Source organism: Felis catus, chromosome B3 (assembly GCF_018350175.1).
Source record: "Felis catus isolate Fca126 chromosome B3, F.catus_Fca126_mat1.0, whole genome shotgun sequence".
Classification (NCBI taxonomy): Eukaryota; Metazoa; Chordata; class Mammalia; order Carnivora; family Felidae; genus Felis; species Felis catus.
In genome coordinates this window covers 146943844-146958220 of record NC_058373.1, presented here as the reverse complement: position 1 = coordinate 146958220, position 14377 = coordinate 146943844, and the positions used below count along the sequence as shown (strand labels likewise).

Below are 14377 nucleotides of genomic sequence, written 5' to 3'. Positions count from 1 at the left end.
TCCAAGCCCCCAGTGTTCATGCAACTGCCCTCCTGGGATAACTAGCTCCAGGCACAGCATAGCAAGACCCTCTCCTAGAGGATCAGTGGGGTCCCGGTCATATTGAGTTCATATAATTTGGAGTTTTCAAACCCAGCTAGAGCTCCTGAGATAAAACATAAGAGCCCTGTGCCACCAGGTGGGCCAATGGTTTGGACACAGACAGGGTGAAGGCAGGGTTCTGATGGAAGCCTGGGACCCACAGGTACAGATTGTTCTCTCTGTGGGAGGGCTTCCTGAACAGGGGAGGCTGGGAACTCCAACTCAAGGGACTAGACAGGGAGCTGATGCCAATATTTCCTCCCACCAATCAGCATGGACAGAATTCAGTGAGCAGCACAGCACCTTCCAGTAGAAGCTGAGCCACTGACACCAAGCTATACCCCCCACTTGCCCTCCTCAGATGCTTCCTTACTAGAGAAAGAGGGCCTGGAAACCAGATCAGCACCGCGCCCCTCCCTCAAAAGACGACATATACCCACAAAGGCACCAAGTCTACTGATCATATAGTGAGGCATAGCTTCACCTCTAGGGAGAATAGGAATTAGCCTCTTTTAGCAGGCAAACAAACTCACCTAGTTAAAACTCACAACATTGTGGACAATGTCTAAACACTCATCAATGAAGACAGGGAGAAACTCTGCAGAGGACTTAGCTGAGGGACAGAGCAGCCAATACACGACAGCACAGTGCACACAGAATATGCAACAAATGCTTCCTAAAGTGTCAAGCCCTCAACAGCAATTGAACACTTCTCAAAAAGACTACTCCAGAAGCAGAAAACAAAACAGGATTTTCTAAAACACTTAAGAAAGCAGAGATACAGACATACACCATGATGGAGGAATTCATCCCAAAAGAAAAAACGATAAAAGGTCATTGCCAGGGATATTATTAAAGCACATATAACTAGTATGCCTCAAACAGAATTTCTAAAAACACTCACAAGGAAATAGAATTTTTAACAACTATCATAAGAATACTTGTTGTGCTTGAGGAAAGCATAGGAGACATGAAGGATATCCTTACTGCAGATAGAAATGACCTAAAACCTAGTCATGCTGAAATTTTAAATGCTGTAACCAAGATGTGAAACTGATGGTATATAATGACCTCAAGGCAGAAAGCAGATGAATGAGCAAGTGACATCGAAGATAAAATTATGGGGCAAATGAAGCAGAAAGGAAGAGGAAAATTAAAATATTGCATCACAAACATATACTTAGGGATCTCAGCAACTCCATAATCTGTAATAAAATTCTTTCTAAAGGAGGCCCAGAAGAAGGAGAGGGAGAAAACAAGGGAAGAAGAGTTATCTGAGTGAATTACCATGGGAAATTCCCAAAATGGGGAAGGAAACAGACATACACATATACGAGGCACAGAGAATGTCATTATTTTAAAAAGCAGGCCAACACTGAGACATATCAGAGAGAAATTGGCAAAATACACAGGAAAAGGAAAACCCTATAAGCACCAAGACAAAAGAGGTCACTAACTAAACAGGGAAGATAAAAGAAAAGATTATGGCAGATGTATCCACAGAAACCTTCAGGCAAGAAGGGAGTAACATGATATCCACAACATGCACAGTTGAAAATTATGCAGCAAGAATACTTTCTCCAGAAAGGGTCATTCGGATACAAGAAGAGATAGAATTTCCCAGAAAAGCAAAAACGAAAGGAGTTCATGGCCTCTAAACAAGTGCCCTGCAAGAATTATTAAAGGGGACTCTTTGAGTGGAAAAGGAAGACTAAAAGAAACAAAGACTAGAAATAAGCAGAGAAAATCTCCAGAAACAGGGACTTTAGAGATAACACAATGGCAAAAGTGTATATCTATCAATAATAACTGTGAATGTAAAAGGGAAAAATGGTCCAATCAAAAGACATAGGATATCAGAATGGATTAAAAAAATACAAGACCTTCTGTACACTACCTACAATAGACTCATTTTCAACCTAAAGCAACTGTAGATGGAAAGTGAGGGGAGGGAGAACAATTTATCAGGCTAATGGACGTCAAAAGAAAGGTGTAGTACCATACTCATATCACACTAACTCGATTTTAAACCAAAGTCTGTTACAAGAGATGAGGAAGTCAGTACATCATCATGAAGGGGTCTATCCAACAAGAAGATATAAAGCTTTAAATATTTATACACCAAAAGTGGAAGCACTGGTATATAAATCAATTAATAAGAAACATTAAAAAACTTATTGATAATAATACAAGAATAATAATAGAGAACTTCAACACTCCACTTACAGCAATGGACACATCACCTAAGCCAAAATTAATAAGGAAACAATGGCTTAGAAAGGCACCTGGGACCAAATGGACTTAACATATATTCAGAACATTCCACCCTAAAGCAACAGAATACACATTCTTTTTGACTGCACATGCAACATTCTCCACAATAGATCACATACTATGTCATAAATCAGCTCATTACAAGTTCAAAAAGACTGAGATCATACATGCACAATTTCATACCAAACACTAAGAAACCTGAAGTCAACCACAAGAAAAACTTTGGCAACACCACTAATACCTAAGGTTAAAGAACATTGTGGTAAAGAATGAATGAGATTTTCAGGAAATTAAAGAAGCAATAAAAAATACATAGATGCAAATTAAAATGAAAACATGCCAGTGCCCCCTCTGGATCCAGCAAAAGTGGTTGGAAGAGGGAAATATATAGCAATACAAGCCAAACTCAAGAAAGAGGAAAAATCCCAAACACACAACCACTTCACAACTAAAGAAGCTAGAAAATGAACAGCAAATGAACCCTAAAGCCAGCAGGAGAAGGTAAATTAAAAACATTAGAGCACACAAACGAGAAATAAACAAACAAAACATTAGACACATCAATGAAAATATAAGTTGGTTTTTGGAATCATAAATAAAAATGATAAACCCAAGGCCAGAGTTACGAAAAACAAAAGAGAAAGGACTAAGTCAATATAACCACAAATTTAAGATGAGAGATCACAACTAATAGCACAGAAATACAATTAGAAGAAAATATTTTGGAAATTTATATGCCAACAAACTGGTCAATCTGGAAGAACTGGATAAATTCCTACAGTAATGGAAACTACAGTAACTGAAATAGGAAGAAATAGAAAATCTGAACTGACTGATAATGAACAAAGCAATTGATCCATAATCAAAACTCTACTGAAACACAAAAGACCAGGGCCTGATGGCTTCACAGGTGAATTCTACCTGATATTTAAAGAAGAGTGTAAATAATCTATTTAAGTAGCATAAAATATTCTAGTCTTCTCAAACTGTTCCAAATAATAGAAATGGAAAGAAAACTTCCAAACTCATTCTATAAGAACAGTATGACCATGGTTCCAAATCAAATAAAACCCCACTAAAAAGGAGAATTAAAAGCCACTAGCCCTGATGAGCATGGATGCAACAATTATCAAGAAAATAATTGCAACTTGAATCCAAAAATACGTTAAAACTATCATTTACCACGATCAGGTGGGATTCATTCCTTGGTTGTAAGGGCGGTTCAATATTCACAAATGACTCAATGTCATACAACACATAGATGAGATAAAGGATAAAAACTATATGATCCTCACAATAGATGTAAAAAAAAAAAAAGCATTTGACAAAGTACAGCAACCTTTCTTAATAAAAAACCTCCACAAAACATAGAGGAAACATACCTTAACATCATAAAGACCATATATGAAAACCCCACAGGTACTATCCACAGTAGGGAAAAAACCTTTTCCTCTACTGTCAGTAACACAAGAGGGATGCCCACTCCCATCATTCTACTTAACATATCACTGGAAGTCTTATCCTCACAAACAGACAACAAAAAGAAATAAAGGCATTCAAATTGGCAAGAAAGAAGTCAAACGTTCACTTTTCACAATGACACACACTCTATATAGAAAACCTAAGAATCCACCAAAATATTGCAAGCACTGATACACAAATTCATCAAAGTAACAAGAAACAAAATCAACATGCAAAAATCTATTGCATTTGTATATAGTAATAATGTAGAAACAGAAAGACAAATCCAAAAAAATTCCATCCCCTTTACAATTGCATCAAAAATAATAGGATAACTAAAGGGTTAAAAGATCTATACTCTGAAAAATACAAACACGATGAAAGAACTGAGGATGACACAAAGAAATGGAAACACAGTCAATGTTCAGGATTGAAGGTGCAAGTATTGTTGACATGTCTATGCTACACAAAGAAACAGGAGACTTTATGATTGCAGACTTCATGGTATATTACAAAGCAGTAGTCATCAAGACAGTATGCTACAAGCACAAAAGAGACACACGGATCAGTAGAACAGACTAGTAAGCCCAGGTATGGACTCACACATGTATGGTCACATCATCTTGAAGGAAGTAGGAAAGACTATGTAATGGAAAAAAAAAAAAAAAAAAGACAGTCTTCCCAATGAAGGGTATTGGGAAAACTGAACCAGAACATGCAGAAGAATGAAACCGAGCCACTTTCTTATACCATACACAAAAATAAATTCAAAATGGGGGAAAGACCTAAATGTGAGACAGGAGACCATCAAAATCCTAGAGGAGAACTCAGGCAGCAACTTCTTTGACATCAGACATCGCAACTTCTTACAAGACGTGTCTCAGAAGGCAAAGGAAACAATACCAAACATTAACAACCAGGGCCTCATCAAAATAATAAGCTTCTGCACAACTAAAGAAACAATCAACTACTCTAAAAGTCAACCTACAGAATTGAAAAAGGTATTTGCAAATGATATATCTCATAAAGCCTTACTGTCCAAAATCTATAGAGAACATATCAAACTCAGCATCCAAAATACAAACAATCCAGTGAAGAATTGGGCAGAAGACATGACTAGACACTTTTCCAAACAAAGCATCCAGATGGCTAATGAAAATACTCATCATCACTCAACATCAGGGAAATACAAATCAAAACTATGAGATAGGACCTCACAACTCTCAGAATGGCTAAAATTAACAACTCAGGAAACAACAGATATTGATGAGGATGAGGAGAAAAGGGAACCCTTTTATACTCTTGGTGGGAATGCAAAGGGGTGTGGCCATTCCAGAAAACACTTTAAATACTTAAAACTGAAACTACCTTGTACTCCAGTAATTGCTCTACTAGGTATTCACCCAAAGGATACAAAAATTCTGATTTGAGGAGGCACATGCACCCCAATGTTTATAGCAGCATTAACAATGAGAGCCAAAGTGAGGAGAGAGACCAAAAGTCCACTGAGTGATGAATGTGCTATATGTATAGATTAGAATATTATTCAGTCATAAAAAAGAATGAAATCTTGCCATTTGCAAAGATGTTGATACAGTTAGAGGATATCATGCTAAGTGACATAAGGCAGTCAAAGAAAGACAAGCATGATATTATTTCCTTATATGGGGAATTTAAGAAACACAGCAGATGAACATAGGGGAAAGGGAAAAAAGAGCAAGAAAAATATAAAAGACTCTAAGGTTAGAGAATGAATTGAGGGTTGCTGGAGGACAGGGGTGTAGGGGATGTGTTAATGGATGATGGGGATTAAGTAGGCCATGTGTTCTGATGCGTACTGGATGTGAATGTAGGTGATGAAACAGTGAGTTCTACTACTGAAATTAATATCACACAGTATGTAATCTAATAAAAATTTAAACACAAACTTAAAAAGTTAGAAAAGTAGAAAAAAAGGAAGGGAGAAACATTGTCACAAATTGTCCTGAACATGGAATCTAAGGTAGTGAGTCTAACTTCTTGCATTTACTCATTTTATCCCTAACTGCTAGTGGACATTAATTAACATACTCATGACTTTTACAGTGCTTCCAGGTGGGCTGGAATTCAAACCACAGCTGCCCTTCCCAACTCCACCGTGCCGACACCCCATGGGCAGCTTGTCCAGACACCTGCACAAGAACCCAGGTTGGACCACAGCAGGGACCCTCATCTGCAGAACTGGAAGGTGTGGAGAGATGACCATTCCTGCCAGGCTCCGGGTTTCCTCCCGCCACTTTGCTGGCTCCGCTCCCTTATATTCCTTTCCCTTTTCTTTGAAAAGAAGCATGTCCCCTGTTTCTGGTGCATGAAAGTGAGGGGCTATGTGTTCTATAAATGTTCAATATGACAGATCACTTACATGGGGACAAATAAAAACCCATATGGTGCAGACTGACTCATGGGCTCCTATCACCCAAACTGGCAGAGTACAAATAAACCTAAATATGCACTTAGTGAAACACTGTACAGCACGTTGCAAAAGCATTAGGAGATGAGAAGCCTGGAATAATTCCAAAAATGCTGTATGAGCTCCCCTTGGAAGGAAGAAGAAATCTTATACTCCCAAACATGCAAAACAAAAAATAATTTCAGGAAATGATAAAACAGTTTCAGTGTGTTCTATTCATGAAGTGTCTGACAGTGACAATGCACAGAATGAATTGTCAGCGTTTCGCATAGAATTGTGAAGGAAACATCTTGAGTCACGAACTTGCTTGTGTGCACAGAGCTCAATGGCTCCTGACACATATAGAAACCCCCAAACCTGGAAAGGTTAACGTGTTTTTGGACCCCGGAGCACATCGATCAAATATGATGAACAATCTGGCCAAAAAGACACACACAGCATCTCTTGTGAAACTTGAATTCAGTTTCAGCATGAGACCAGAATTTCCATATATTATGAAAAAACCATGCCATGAAAATGAGTTACTACACACTATAAACTTAAAAACAAAAAACAGAGACCAGAGACCAGTTAGTGAACAAGTCAGCATTGAGAGAAACCAGAAAAAAAAAAGGATTTTAGTTATATTGTAAATCAAGAAATTAGTCGGGTGCCTGCGTGGCTCAGTCAGTTAAGCATCTGACTTCAGCTCAGTTCACGATATCACGGTTCATGGGTTTTGGCCCGGGGTCAGTTTCTATGCTTACAGCTTGGAGCCTAGAGCCTGCTTCTGATTGTGTCTCCCTCTCTCTGCCTCTCGCCCACTTGCACTCTGTCTCTCTGTCTCAAGAATAAAAATTTTAAAAAAAGTTATCAGTCACAAGCAATCAATCATTATGAAAACCAAAATTATACCTAAGAACCAAAGGCCCATAAAAAGAAATAGTATAAATGGGCTTTGTGAAAATCAAATAATTTTTTCTGAACACGTGACAATCAATAGCAGTAAGACAAGTTACAGAGGAAGAGACAATATTCACAAATTGCATAACCACCAAGGGACGTGCATCCTAAATATGCTAAGAACCCTCAACAGTCAATAGGAAGAAAGGAAACAACCCTCTATAAAACAAGCACAGCCTTGTGTAGTAAACATCCCATCCTAGAGGTTGTAGACACATTAGGTAAGGACAGGAAAAGACTCTTCACACCATACCTGTCAAGGAAATTCAAATCAAGAATGCAATAGATGCCCTATGCACTCATCCTGAGAGCTCAGGTATGAAAGGAACACTGGAAACACCATCCAGGTGAGCATCCAGCACACGTGGGGCCTCAAACACTGCAGGTAGGAATGAAAAACGAACACCAGCTCTGGAAAACCATTGGCTGTTGCTTATGACATTGTACATGGACTACTTAACATGTAACCTGGAAATACCACTCCCGAGTGTTTGCTCCAGAATGAAATCCCATGCTCAGAAAATAAATGGTGTGTAAATATTTATAGCATCTTAGTGTTAGAAGATAGGAATGAGGCAAAAGTCTTTCTAAATAAAAAGGAATAAACCAGGTATGAAACTTCCATCAATGGGATGCTTTGCCACAGAAATGTGACACTATTGATCCAGAATTGAAACTAGGAGAACCTCAAAGACATGATATGAGGAAAGGGAAGTCGTCTCAAAGACTACAGAGGTGGTGTGGCCTGGGACATTCACACAGCCAGCCCAGGGTGACAGTGTTTGGCTGAGTTTCTTTATCTCTTTCTGCCCAACACTCACATGATAAGTTCCTCTGCCTCATGTTGAATGCTGTCCTGCGCTCAACAATGCTCTCATGTTTCAACTCTCCACAGACTAAACCCTACAACCTCGGTCTCCTCTAAATGGAGAGTTGTTCAGGCCATAATCTCATATGTGTCCTGACAGGAGCTGTTCCCTCCACTGTCCCTGGCTCTACCTGTCTCCTGCAGGTGAGGAGGAGTAGATTAGGAATCCTCCACTGAAACCATCTGTCTCCTGCACCTGACTCTCCCACAACATGAGGCCCAGAACTTCCTCACCCCCATCTATAAATGAAGTCAGTTGTACCAGAACAGATATGCACCTTGGTTTAGTGGATTGCTCCAGCTCCCCCCTGCCCTGGGCAAAACTCTGCAGCTGCAGGTGGGGACGAAATAAGGGCTCAGTTTAGGGGTGAGTGGCAGCTGCACTTCTTTGAGGCTTGCTTGTCCTGGTGGCATGAGACCCCTGCTGTACAAGTCAGGTCTGGGGCGACCAGGCTCCCAGCATCCCGAGTGGACTGTGCCCAGGGCAGAGTTTCCATCCTGGGAGTGGGGCTGCAAACAATGAGTGAGTCCCACATCTCAGTGGCACCTGCTGGGGCTTGGCCTCAACAGCAAACAGCTTAGGGTCACTGACATCCTGTCCCTCTGGGAAAGAGTTCTCTGAACAGGAGCTGGTCACCAGGAACCCTGTGTATTGGCTACAACAGTCTGGAGGGGAGGTTGCAGCCAGGTTCAGTGGCACATGCCTATAGTCCCAGCTCCTTGCACTGGAGTTTCCATTTGCTGAGCTGGGGTGGGGAAGGAAAGGCATACACCTTACCTCAAAATTCTAGCTTTTCCATCTGTCAGTATATTTTCTGCAATAAATGTTTCTTCATGGGCTGTATGCCAATAAGGCCATTTGCAGACACTGTAAATACATCGTTTGAGATTTTATTCATATTCCACATAGTAAACATTAAATGTAGTATTACTTTCAGGTGTAAAATATAGTGATTCAACATTTCCATACAACACCCAGTGCTCATTATGACTGCGGCCCTGCAACCCCATCACCGTACTTCCCCAAACCTCCTCCCACCTTCCCTCTGGTAACCATAAGTTTGTTTTGTATAGGTAAGAATCTGTTTTTTTGGGTTTATATGTTCCATGGGTTAAGCCTAAGACTCTTGATTTGGGCTCATGTCTTGATTTCATGGATCCTGAGATCAAGCCCCATTTTGGTTTCTGCACTGACAGCAAAGAGACTGCTTGGGATTCTCCTTCCCGCTTCCTCTGCTCCTCCCCCCATTCTATCTCAACATAAATTTAAAAACATTGAAAAAAGTTTATTTCTTGGTGTAGCTCTTCTCTATTATTTGTCCCGTTTCCCTTTTGAAGTTTCTTAAATTCTACTTATGAATGAAATCATATATTTGTCTTTTTCTCATTTGTTTCAGTTAGCATAATACTCTCTAGCTCCATCCATATCATTACAAATAGCAAATGTCATTCCTTTCAGGGCTGAGAAACATTCCAGTGTATGAGTATGAGTGTGTGTGTGTGTGTGCGTGTGTGTGTGTGTGTGTGTGCGTGTGTGTGTGTGTGTGTGTGTGTAGATATACCACATATACTTTATCCATTTATGAGTCAATGCTTATTGGACTGTTTCCATAGCTGGGCTGTTTTGGATAGGGCTGCTATAAACATACAGTTGCAATCCCCTTTAAAGTAGTATTTTTGTATCCCTTGGGTAAATACCTAGTAGTTCAATCGATCAATCATAAGGTAGTTATATTTTTAGCATTTTGAGGAACGCCCATGCTGTTTTCCAGACAAGCTGCACCAGTTTCCATTCCCACAAGCAGTGCAAACGTGTGCCTCTTTCTCTGTATCCTCACAAACACCTGTTGTTCCTTGTGTAGTTGAGTTTAGTCATTCTGACAGGAGTGAGTTGATATTTCGTTGTTTTGATTTATATTTCCCTGATGATGAGTGATGTTGAGCATCTTTTCATGTGTTTATTGGCCATCTGTATGTTGCATTTTGGAAAGTCTATTCATGCTTTCTGCTCATTTTTTTAATAGGATCATTCAGTTTTGGAGTTGAATTTTATACTATATACAGAAAACCTGAAAAACTCCACCAAAAAAAAACCCACTAGAACTGATACAATAAGCCAGTAAAGCTGCAGCATACAAAATCAACATACAGAAATTTGTGCATTTCGATACAACAATAATGAAGCAGGAGAAAGAGAAATCAAGGAATTTATCCCATTTACAATTACACCAAAAACCATAAGATACCTAGAAGTAACCCTCACTAAAGAGTTACAAGAGCTTTACTCTGAAAAACCTGGGACATTTATGGAAGAAATTGAAGAAGACACAAAGAAATGGAAAAATATTCCATGCACATGGATTAAAACAAAAAACATTGTTAAAATGCTGATACTACCCAAAGCAATCTAGACATTCAATGCAAATAATTCAGTGCAAATATCCCTGTCAAATAATACAAGCATTCCTCACAGAGCTAAAACAAATAATTCTAAAATTATCATGGAACCACAAAAGACCTTGAACACCCAAAGCGATCCTAAAAAAGAAAAGAAATGGAGGCATCACAATTCTGGATTTCAAGCTATATTACAATGCTGTAGTCATCAAGACAGTATGCTCCTGGCACAAAAAGAGACACATAGATTAATGGAACAGAGTAGAAAACCCATAAATGGTCAACAAATCTTCGACAAATCAGGAAACAGTATCAAATGGAAATATGACAGTCCCTTCAACAAATGCTGTTGGGAAAACTGGACAGCAACAGGAAACTCTAATGGAACTGGACCACTTTCTTACAATATACACAAAATCAAATTCAAAATTGGATGAAAGACCTAAATGTGAGACAGGAAACCATCAAAATCCTAGAGGAAAACACAGGCACAAAACTCTTTGAACACGGTCAGAACAACTTCTTACTGGACATGTCCCAGATGCAAGGGAAACAAAAGCAAAAATGAACTATTGGGACCTTAAGATAAACAGCTTCTGTACAGCAAAGACACAATCAACAAAACTAAAAGGCAACTGACAAAATAGGAGAAGATATTTGCAAATGGCATCAGATAAAGGCTTAGTATCCAAAATCTATAAAGAACTTCTCAAACTCGACACTGAAAAAAACAAATAATCTGGTGAAGAAATGGTCAGAAGACATGAATAGACATTTTTCAAAAAAGACTTCCAGATGGCAAAAAGACACATGTAATGAGGCTCATTGTCACTCCTCGTCAGGGAACATAAATCAAAACCACAATGAGATAACACCTCACACCTGTCAGGATGGCTAAATTTAACATGGTGGGAATGCAAACTGGTGCAGTCATTCTGGAAAATAGTGTGGACATTCCTGAAAAAATTAAAAATAGAACTATCCGGTGATCGAGCAATTGTTTTACTAGGTATTTATACAAAGGATAACAAAATGCTGATTCGAAGAGGCACATGGACCCCAATGTTTATAGCAGCCCTATCAACAATAAGCAAATTGTGGGAGAGCCCAAATATCCATCAGAAGATGAACGCATAAAGAAGAGGTGGTAAATATATACAATGGAATATTACTCAGCCATCAAAAAGAACGAAATCTTGTCATTTACAACAATGTGGGTGGAACAACAACGTAATAACCTAAGTGAAATAAGTCAGTAAGAAAAAGTCAAATATATGATTTCATTCATATGTGAAATATAAGAAACACAACACAGGGGAAGGAAAAATAAGAGAAAAACAGAGGGAAGAAACAGAAAGAGACTCTTAAATACAGAGAACAAACAGGGGAAGTGGGGAAGTTGGGCTAAAAGGGAGATAGGCATTAAGGAGGGCACTTGTTGAGATGAGAACTGGGTGTTATATGTACGTGATGAATCACTAAATTCTACACCTGAAATCAATACTACACTGTAGGTTAACACACTTAAATTTAAATTAAAAATAAAACAAGAAAATTAAATACATACGTATATGAACTCTTGGGAATACCTCAAAATAGCAAGCTTCTGCACAGTGAAGGAAACAATAAACAAAACTAAAAGGCAACCTATGGAATGGAAGACGATATTTGTAAATGGCATATCCCCAGGGTTAGGATCCAAAGTATGTACATTTTTTAAAATTATTTTCACTTATCAGTACAGAGGGTGTGTCCATGCATACTTGTGTGAGAAGCAGAACTCGTGTATTGTGGGAAGATCTCACTGAAACTGAGATCCACCCTCTTCACTAAATTTTAACCGTACAGTACAATATTGTTAACTACACATGAAATGTTGTGGAGAAGACCTCTAGAAATTAGTCATCTTCCATAAGAGAAAATCACAGCCCTTGATATCTAACCCTCATTGCGCCTCACTGCCAGCCCCTGGCAACTGCCACTCCACTCTGTTTTATTGTTACCAAAACCCAAATTCAGCTACCTGTTGCTGGAAAGGTCAACGTTCAAAGTTTTAGTTTTGGTAGGAAAGGAATTTGAGCTTTATGCACAAGGCCAGCCACTGGTGAGAATGCAGACTCCTGTCCAAAAGCCAACTCTGAGGTTTCTCCCTGACACAGGGAGTTTTAAAGGAGTAGAGCATATTTAATCAAACAAGGGAGTTCCATGGTTGATAACGTCTTTTGATCATGTGCAGACCCATGGTGCAAGCTGCCAAAGTTACCTCAACTCCCTGGCATCTCCAGCTGAGGAGGGAACCACACATGCATGGGAGGAGACTGCCACAGGCCAGGAAAGAACCCCAATAAGGGATTAGAGTGGAAAACCCCTGGGGCTCACACATGGTCAGCAGTAATTTCTGTTCTCACCAGCTGGCATAAAAAAAATACTAAAATACAACCTTGTACTTCACTAATCATGATAGAATAGTGGGAAAAGTTTCCTCAGTAAACTCAGAGGAAGCTTCAAACCAAAAACCAAAAGGATCAAATGGCTTGAAAACTAATGTCTAACCAGAATGAGACATGAAAAACGACAAAGCTATTCTTTTAGTCACCTATAAAGGTAAAATCGACAATGTCCACCTCCACATCCCAAGGAAGTAGGAAGCATTGGTCTCCATAATGAGGAAAAGCAGTCGTCCATAGAAAGTGACCCAGCAGTACCAGAGGACATGGAATTGGTAGAGAAGTTCAGGGTGTTAAAATTTCATATCCCATATTCACTAGCTAGATTAAAGATGGAATGTGTTGAATAGAGCCACGTCTCTGGGTCCAAGTCCTCACTATGTCCATGTGAGGACGCTTGAACTGGCTCACCTGCTTCTTCGACATCCACCCCAGCTGAACTGTTGTGCAGGGTCACACAATGCCACACCCTGGGACTGTTACCTAACCCCACAAGTGGATCCCAGGTGCAGGGGGCTGGCCACCCGGTACAGCCCTCTGTTCTGTCAGATGGCCTAGACCTCACTTTGCTGAGGATCCTCCATTTATCCACTCTCACTGGTAGATGTCCCTGAGAAGGGGTATGAGGCTGGCAGAGGGCCAGGTCACCCTGAGGGCGTCCCTCTTGCAGTTTGCACTCTGGGCAGTGCTGGCTCCGGTCCAGGGTTCTCAAGGTCGTCCCTCATGGCTCTACATCTCCTTGAGGTGGTAATTACAAAGAAGGAGCTGCACAATGGCAAGGGCATTCGGATGACTGGTTGGCTTTCCTGTAGCCTGTGTTTTGGGGACAAGAGATACGTTATCCACATGCAGTGCAAGAATCCCTTTTGGTCCATACATCTGCTGATGATGACTCAAGATGATCAGGGAGACTTGCAGATGGACTACCCCTTCATCCCTCCAGACTGTTACTATCTTGGCTACCTGGAGGAGATTCCTCTTTCCATGGTCACCATGGACACGTGCTATCAGGGCCTTGAAGGTATCATGAAGTTGGATGACCTTGCCTATGAAATCAGACACATCAGCGATTCCCAACATTTGAACACATTGTTTCTCAGAGAGTGGCAGACACCAATGCAATGGGACCTACTTATAACCTGGGATATAAGGAGCATAAGGAACACCGTGTTCCTCAAGCAAATGCCAGTGTAGTGCTCAGGATCTCTACTAAGTTGTAGTCATCCCATCACGGAATTTTGCTCTCAGACCCTAAACAATATACAGTGTGTTCAACCACGTGTCAACCACGTGTCAAAATGTGCCCATATCTTAATAAGACTAGTTAGCTTAATTGACTCATTGTTTCATGGGATTAATGTAAGTTACTATATTGGTTTCATGATAATTTATAATGAGAGAGATCCAGCTAACATGGGCAAATATGTGTTGCATCAGAGTCCTTTTTTTTTTTGATAC

General features: G+C 39.9%; 1 pseudogene; it reads left to right on the top strand.

Annotated features, from left to right (window-relative positions):
• The first annotated feature begins 13364 nt into the window (after positions 1–13364).
• On the top strand, positions 13365–14139 carry LOC123386254 (annotated as a pseudogene).
• Positions 14140–14377: the final 238 nt, after the last annotated feature.